Consider the following 8,948-nt stretch of genomic DNA (forward strand, 5'->3'; position numbering starts at 1 on the left):
ACGACTACAGCCGATCGGAGCCCGCGAGCAACAACTATATTCCGCGCTGATAGATTTGCTTCGAGGAGATGATCCGAAGGAGCGAATTGTTCTCGATCAAAGTTCTAACATGTTTATTGCTTCGTGGCTCGGCGTGAACCGACATTTCGTAAATGCGACGCGACGCGTCGTTCTCTTGAACAAGGAATAAACTTTCCTCGTTACCATATTTTACCTGCAAAATCTTATTATCAGTTTGTTAAATGTCAAACCCTTTTTAATTAGAAATATGCATTATCTTTAAGAGGTATTAGAGAATTAATATGAGAAGGACTCGATTTATACTTTTTCTTTTCAGCCATGTATCCCATCGCTAATGCGTTTTTTCTAAAGCAGCACTGTATGTATCTTTAATTTGTAATTTGTCGCTTGCTACTTATATTCCCTATTTATATATTTTCTATTAATGTAAGTTGTTCTAGTTATTTTTGTTCGTACCGTTTCTTAATTTAGTTACAAATCCTAAATGTATTAGACGCTCAAGTCTGCTGCTAATATTCCTGTATAGACGTACACAGTATCCAATAATAAAAAAATGTTTTTAAAATGTGGATTTTTTCAAAATCAAATCTACGGATTAAGTACATTGCACTTGCCCTTGAGAAATAGATCGGTGGTGGTTTCCCCAAAACTTTTCGTTCGATTTATGGAACTCCACGCTATCGTCGAGCCAATCGCGCGACTGATAATGAAGCGACGCAGTCCCAGAAAGTATTAATTAGTCGGCTGGTTGTCCGCCGTTGATAACGCGCCCGATTCGTCGTATAATCCCGAGCGAGTGGCAGCTTGTAGTCTAATTTGTCTAACGACCTAATGACTCCGCGGCGTTCGAGCCTCGCTTCTGTACACACATACGTGCACGCGTTATACCGGCGACGCCGAGTCCGCGGGCCGACTACAGCGTTTCAAAATAATTATTACCCGGAGGTTCTCTACAAAGCGTGTACGCTCATTTCGAAGCGTGAGTACCGAGAAGCGTGCGAGCCCTGTAAACACATAGCACTCGCGTAATGAAATGATTAACGTGCTGGAAATTAGACTCGCGACAGAAAGTAGCTTGAAAGTCGACGACACGATGCAGCGCACGCGACAGACGTAACTAGCGTTACACAAAAGAGGACGCTACTTCGATAATCTTCTCGGCAAACTCGAATTAAAGCTGAACACATTCTCCTTCCTTTGTCAACGCGCTCGTTAAATGGAACGCGCAGCGAGATTAATGCTTTGCGCGCGAAGCTGTTTTAATTGTACGTGATTTATCGCATCTTGTGCGTTTTGAACGCTGTCCTGCCACGTTCGATTTTGTTCTTGCGCGTAAAGTCGAATCAATATAACCGATCATTGTATTAGAAACTAGTTGAATTTTGTAATTTCGTGTCCCTCCCTTTTACACCGTCTTCTCTCGCGACAGGAAATCCATCGCGCCCTTCGCTTTCGTTATAATTATTATTTATTAACTAAGCGAGCAAAATTCCGCTTGGATCACGGAATATGAAATATACAGTGATTTGTTTCGAGAAAATAAGATAAAGAAGATCAAAATTTGACAACGTTAATCTTTACCCTGCTCTCTAATTGGTTCTCAAATCTCTGACGCAATTTATAATATACTCTCTAACTAAATTTATTGGTTTGTATTATATTCTACAATTTAAAGGATAATTCAGCCCGTTTAATTCATAATATAAAAGTAGTAACAATAACAATAAAATAATAATTCATTGCGAAAGGTTAGATTCCGCCGAACTAACAGAATTCGGTGAAGCGGTGCCCGATTGTTCGAAGTGTTGCGCGTCGGAAAATTATTTTTAGCGAATGCATCGCGATGGGTTATTATAGAGGATGATCGACCGGTGCGAAACAAAACTGATAAACCTGGATTTTCTCGTTTATGAAGAATGGCGCGGGCGACCGGATTTGCCGTTGCGCTCTCGGCGCTGGTGCAATTAATCGAATGATCGTTGCGATCTGTACGATCAGCCGAATGAATTATTTCGGAGCTTACAATCAGTATTGCGTCTCGCTGCGCGCCGTGCTGGGGCCAGGCTCGGTCCGTTCGTTTCTCGTTTCGCGAACGTGTAAAGGAAAGAGACAGCGAACGCAAACCGCCTATCGCGTTCCCATTGCCTGCGAAATTGAATGGACGCGTTCGGCACGCGCGGCCGCCAATTAAATTCCGCCGGCGATTTATCCTTGCCAGTGCTGCCGGCATTCCGTATCACTCTCGGCTATTTTTCGATAGGCGTTTCGCGTCTTCGTTGCTACCTTGCAGCCAACCAGGAGATCACGCGTGGCTGGCCTCGACGGATCTCCGACGTCCGATCACGATGAAGACGTTCCCGTGTGACTAGCGATTAATCACTGTTTCGATCGCTTCGATACTGTTTTCATTCACGGTGCCAAGATTCTAGACACTACTGGATCCAATATTGTTAGTACCAAAACATTCGTGTGTAGAGAACCCTTAAAAGGAGAGGTTCTTATTTTAGAAAAGATATAAGACTTAACTATTAAATTCTTTCTTTTAAATTACGTTCTTATTTTAGAAAAGATATAAGTCTTCAGTATTAAATTCTTTTTTTATCATATTTAAACTGTTTTTGGTTCTCCGGTATTTTACAAGCAACCAAGAAAGTAATTATTTTTAGTCATCGAGATGCTAATGCGGTAATGTATTTAATAAAACTATATCTCGCACATCGCTTGCGACTAGGTTGTGGATTTTCTGTATTTTTGACGGGAATGGAATTTTCTGTATTTTTTACTTAAGAGAATTTGGCAATATTTTTATATCGTGTAGAACTCATTCAAATTAGTAACACTTTGTACCCGAAGCCATTTTGACTATATAATTCTAAAGTCACTTATTTGACATGTAGCATTTCCATTTTATAAGGAAAAGCGTACTTTGTGCAATTGAAATTGAATCTTTGTTACTCATGCAAACACAGTTACACTTTTAATTATTTTTCAAACGTAAATTTTCGCAATAGAAATATTATTTTAGAACGTGATGTAACAATTGCTGTGGTGCTTCAGTGGTACCACTCGAGTGCAAAGGTTTAAAACAGGAAAGATATATTTGATCTGCATTACGTTTCTTATAATCAAGATGGACAATTTTGTATAGAAATTCGCAGTTTACTTATGCCAATGCACTCTCTATCGCTGCGAAGTCGAGAAGCGAAATAGCTGACCTAGCTTTGTATTTAGATCAAAAGAGTCACGATTTCAAACGACACAATAATCGCGGATCTTCATGCAAAACAAAAGTCGTCTACTTCGATTACGCGAAACAAGTGTGAAATCAACAATGATTTTCGTTCAAATCAGTTGAAAATAATGGAACAGCATCGTTAAATTTTCCTCTTGCACTTAATGCGTTGCATTCGATATTTTTGTCACTGTTTTTTTTATACTGATTTGGGTGTAAATGAAGCAAGACGTTTAGTCTACTTATATGTTTATTGTTTACGCCGTGATCACCGGCCGAATTAACCTTGGGTGATTGATTGTCCCGAAACAGTGGATGTAGCGGAAGGTAAAAGGCGCGTTTGACTGTAGCGTTTATAAGAGGCGCGTTTACAAGTTCCTTGATCTGATCCGTTTGAATATGATTCTGCGCGTTTTTTAGCTGTTTGCTCGACGGTCTCTCTAGATATGTTCTGACCTGGTGCCGTTCTCCAGGGTTTCGAAGTCGACGACGTGCTTCTCCCACTCAGGGCCTGTTTTGGGGGAAAATTTATCCCTTTGTGTGGACCGATGGTAAACCTTTTCTTAGCGCATGAGACGCACGCGACGAAACCTTAGCCGTTGTTTATTGGGATCATATGGCCCTCTGCGTCCGATTCCGGGACCCTCAAGTACCTCACGAGCGGTCCCCGGCGTGAAGGTAGTGCGGATTGATTTGTGGTACTTCTGGTGTCTTTGGCTATTTAGTTTTTTCTTGGAACGGTTAAGGTTTACTCATCGGAAAGGCGCGATTTATAATGTTTTCACAGCTGGGTTGCAGCTGGCTGTGATTGTTCTTAAAAGTGACCCTGAGTAAGGAGAAGCCATCGACTTTTATCTTGTGGGAATCGAACAGTCACAAACCCATTTAACAGGTTGAATGCCACGGGGGTCACCGGTGACCGGCGTGCCCGGATTGAAAAAAACATAAGAAAGTTAGACAAAAGACAACACTTATAATTTCTTATTATTATCATCGTTGATGTAGTGGTGTGAAGAAATGGATGCAGTATAAAACATTTGAAACATGTTTATACGTTGTAAATTATCTATTGTATATAATATTTCAACATTATATGTATCGTTAAATGGAAATTTCATCGTGGCGCCTCGGACAATCCCGGTAAAATTGGCGTGGCATTCAACCTGTTATGAATCACGATTGTATGCATCCGTGAAGGGAAACATTTAACGAGATCGAAGATCGCCTTCGAAGAAGTCTGTAGGTCCCTGAAGGTTCAGGAAAAGATTGGCGGTCTCGGAGAGTTAACGAACGAGGAGGAGGACCGCTCCGGATAATTTGCGAGATAAATCGGGCAGCGGGGGTTCACCATGGCGACGGGGCTGGTCAGGGCGCGAGAACACACCGGCATTACCGACGACACGCAAAAATGTCACCGGTACATCAAATTACCTCCACCTCTCGCTTTCACGTCCTCGCCATTCGAAGCCCGCGGTGGTCGCGGTGATTTATTACAAACAAAAAGAGCCGGCCGGCTCGGCGCATCCCATTTACGTAATCCGGTAACAGAGCAGCGTAAAACCCGCTCCAGTTTTACTTGCTTGTCTCTGTCGCTGTCACGAGGCCCGCGGCAACAGAGAGAAACAGAAAGAGAGAGAGAGAGAGAGAGAGAGAGCACAAGAGTGGGAAGGATGTGCAACACGGATATCTGCAACTGCCCGGTAAAAGCTCCGGGGTGGTCCATTTGCGCTCGTCACCGCGGCTGTCGATGACAACCGGTCATTGCATCGACCGGGAAATAATTAAGGCTATAAACCGAACCGTAGAAAAACCAAGCCCCATTTGAACTGCAAGGAACGGCGGATGCGTAAACGGGATCATCACTGTGATTTGATCGTCTTTTGCGACTAAGTTATAGAATTTTCGATAGAGAACGCGGGCCGATGAAATTTTCGTCAAATTAAAATATCCTAGAATACAAAAAAATACAGGACGGAGAAATAGCAAAGATATTTCGACGTTGAGAATAATTATGGAAGATTTTAGATCATTCATTGCTAAGTACGGGATATCTCGTACTAAACACCCACACGTTTCTGTGAAAGGTTCATTAGTAACAAACAAAAATGATTTGTTATTTGTTACTTATTATTATTCTTTAATTAATATTGTCTTTTACTTGGTACTATTTTTTACTTATCATTATTTAATTTATGAAAGAGTAATGCTGATGTCTAGAACAGATTTTATCAAAAGAGGTAGTCAATTTGTTGCACGTCGTTTTCACGTGACACGGTCTTTTCGTCGTATTTCAATCTCAATTTTGAGTAAAATCTAAAGCAGAATAATTATGCTGCAATAAATTTAATCGTCTGCAGGAAATTTTGATTACAGTCGAAGAAAGCTGGTTAGAATCTGAAATATTCAAGAGGTTTCCGGAAGTAATCAATAAAATATATCTCGGTCTCCTCTGTTCTCTAGATTACGAAATAATTAGCTCTGATATATTGTAGAACTTTGACGAACTCCGTTCGGTTCGACAACTCTAGGACTCTGCATAGTTGTTGATGGGTGTTGGAGAGTTAGTTATACCCTTGGAATAATTTTCGGTAGAGGAAATTGGCGATCGCGAACCGCGGCGCGACAGACCCGCGGACGAGTTTGGTGCTCGGTGTACTAAAATGAATCCGATACACGATCGAAAAGGCTTGGAAAGAGCCGCGGGGACCAAAGTAAATATAAATTGAAACGGGACCCGGAAAAAGCATGGTCCACCGTTGGCCGTTTCACGGCTCGCCGAGCCAGGAACATAGCTAAGAGCGGCACACAGCGAAATGCACGGCGATATTACCATTCGCATTATCGACGTCGATGCTCGTTCAATTTTACGCTCGCGCTCTCGGCTCTCTCGCCTCTCGCCGGCTCTTTCGGCTCGTGGCTCGCGGCAATCATTTCGAGTACACTTGTTGCATCTCGTTCGGACCCGAACGACAAGTGTGCGAGAGCTCGCGGCTCGTCGCCAAAGGAATTTCATTGCTGATTTTACGCTAGCAGGATTTCATTACGAGACCGCGGAAACGCTCGCAAATGCTAATCGCCTGAAACGCAGTCCCGAATGGGACGCGCCTACCCGTTCGCGTTCGGTGAGCCTAATTTTTACTATCTTTCGGTCGATCACCTGTTTTCTTATTTCCCGATAAGGGCACAACGATCCCTTTGACATTCGAACACCCTTTCTAGGGACAAAAGTACAGTCTCATGTCATCGAAGGATGACCACCCGCGAGGTTTCAATTTTTCTACTACATTCCTTTGGTGTTGTTAATAATATGGTCGCGTGGATAACAAAACTTCTTCCCTAGATATATATATTTTAACTGATACATTAACAATGGGACAGCTTTGATATAGAATTCCTTCAATATGTATACACTAAAAATGAGATAATTATTTTTTCAATTAATATATTTTATTGATGTTTTTAGGAATCATTTCAATTCTTTGAAATTATTTCAATTATTTTCAGAAATTATCTCAGAAAAACGTTAATAAATACATATTACAATGCAGAGAATGAAACAAGATTCTAATGTCTGCTAATATATGACTAATACTTCACTCATTTAAGTTAACTTAACATAAGGGTTCGGATATCAGAACTCAATAGTATTAGGGTTTACGAAATTAAATATAAGGTCACATTATCCTCGAAAATAAAGGGAATAATTCAATAGTCGCACCTTCAATCATACCCACAGTATAAAATCGTTATCAATCATAATCACAGTCTAGATACAAATGTGCTCCAACAGTTATGCATTTATGTATGAATTGCACATTGTTTTTCATTGCCTAAATTTGCATTAAAAACCAGAACGTCAATATGCACAATATTTATTTCTTATTTCACCGTTATTCCTCAATCTGATGAATATTGTAAAAGTATGGAGCATGGCTCTGCGGTGCTAAATATAGCGCGCCGAGTATGCGTTAAAGGGATATACAATTCTATTACAAGTGTCAGGAATGTATTTGTTCTGTGAAATCGTCCAAAGATCATAATATATGGATCACTGAAAAGCGAAGTTGAACTTGAGATTTGACGCGAAATTGTTGCGAGAAGACAAGCATACGTACTAGTTGATGAAAAGGTGTACTTCCTGTACCTTTCCCGTACAATGTCGGTATCCAATAATAAACATTTGGTTCGCTTACGCCTTGTAATTTCGTTAAAAATATTTTAAAGAGCAGGACAATTTTTGGTGATCCTCGTGCGACAGCACCGGATTGTGCGTCGTTTCTGTCGATGGAATGATAAAATGAAAAAAGACGATGCAGCAGTTGAACGCAACCCTGAGAGATAACGATGATGTATTACGGCGAAGTTATGGACGATGTGGTTTTACATGCAACTCGGTGGTCGTACCAGGCCGGCAATTCACCGGGGATACGATTATGGGCAGCAATGTTGCGCGTGTGCATCGCGGCGGACCGGTTATTTCGAATTGCCGGGTATATGACACGGCGACTCGACTGGATGCGGCGCATTTCATCGTTCGTCATTCCGAATTTACTTGTCCCATCGAGATCGAGACACCCTAAAAGGATCGCGAATCGCTTTGTAACGCCGACGACAACGCGAGGCGGCCAATTTTGAGCCGAGATTCAGTTACCTCCGTTGAGATTCTTGCTCCTTCTAATATCTTGACATTTTATCGACCGGACATTCAGTTGTAAAAATTTAGTTCAACGTTAAATTTTCGTTTCTATTTTGATTTTATTTATTTTATTAATCGCGAAAGATATTTAATATTTAAAAAGTTATATAACAATATTAAAACTTACGGTAGTATAATATACCACATTTATCTCGATAGTAGATAAAAAATTAATGGTTACTGTAGGTTTTATAGGTTAACGGTCGGTTAAGTGTTAAGATGCAATTCTAGTGTAAACCTTTGGAAAGATATTTTTTTGAATTTTCTTGAAGAACGTAGGCTTACATGTACGCCTGTAATGCCTTATGTTTAAGTTCTTTAAATTAATAAAGTTATAGTGTTTATGATGTTCATACACCTGTGAACAAAATTATAAAACACCTAAAATATTATTATCACAGGAACTTGACATAATACTTACGTTAAATCGTATTTCATGCAAAGTAAAATAGCTTATTTCTGAGTAATATTTTGACGAAGTCTGCAGAAAGTAACGACGAATATTTATCTTGAACCAAGATAGTACAATTTTGCTTGGACAAAATTACAAGCCGCTATTTGTAAAGTCGAAAGTAAAGATACTATAAATATGGTCGTAAATAAGATTATATAAAGACGGTCTTTTTGAAATTCGTTTATGCTTTAAACTAGCTAATGTCACCGACTTTTGTCATCTTTTTATCCTAAAACTTGTATCGAATGTTATTAAAACATGCGTAAATAAACCCTAAAATAAATTACGATCGCGAAGATTGCTATAATTTCTTCGTAAAAAGATCCCAAAAATGGTGAAACGAAAATACAATTAACACTAAAATACCTTCTTAATTACAATCGCGTTCGCTTCGACGTGATTGAGCATTAGAAAGATTGTTCGTTACTTTTATATTTCCAAGCTTCGAACTCGCCTGCGAGCGAATGATCGATGCATGTTCGGCGCATGGAAGTTTTATCAAACAACAATTTTGTGTCGAACTATCGAGTTATACGATACATCGC

This window comes from Augochlora pura, chromosome 2, assembly GCF_028453695.1.
Source record: "Augochlora pura isolate Apur16 chromosome 2, APUR_v2.2.1, whole genome shotgun sequence".
Classification (NCBI taxonomy): Eukaryota; Metazoa; Arthropoda; class Insecta; order Hymenoptera; family Halictidae; genus Augochlora; species Augochlora pura.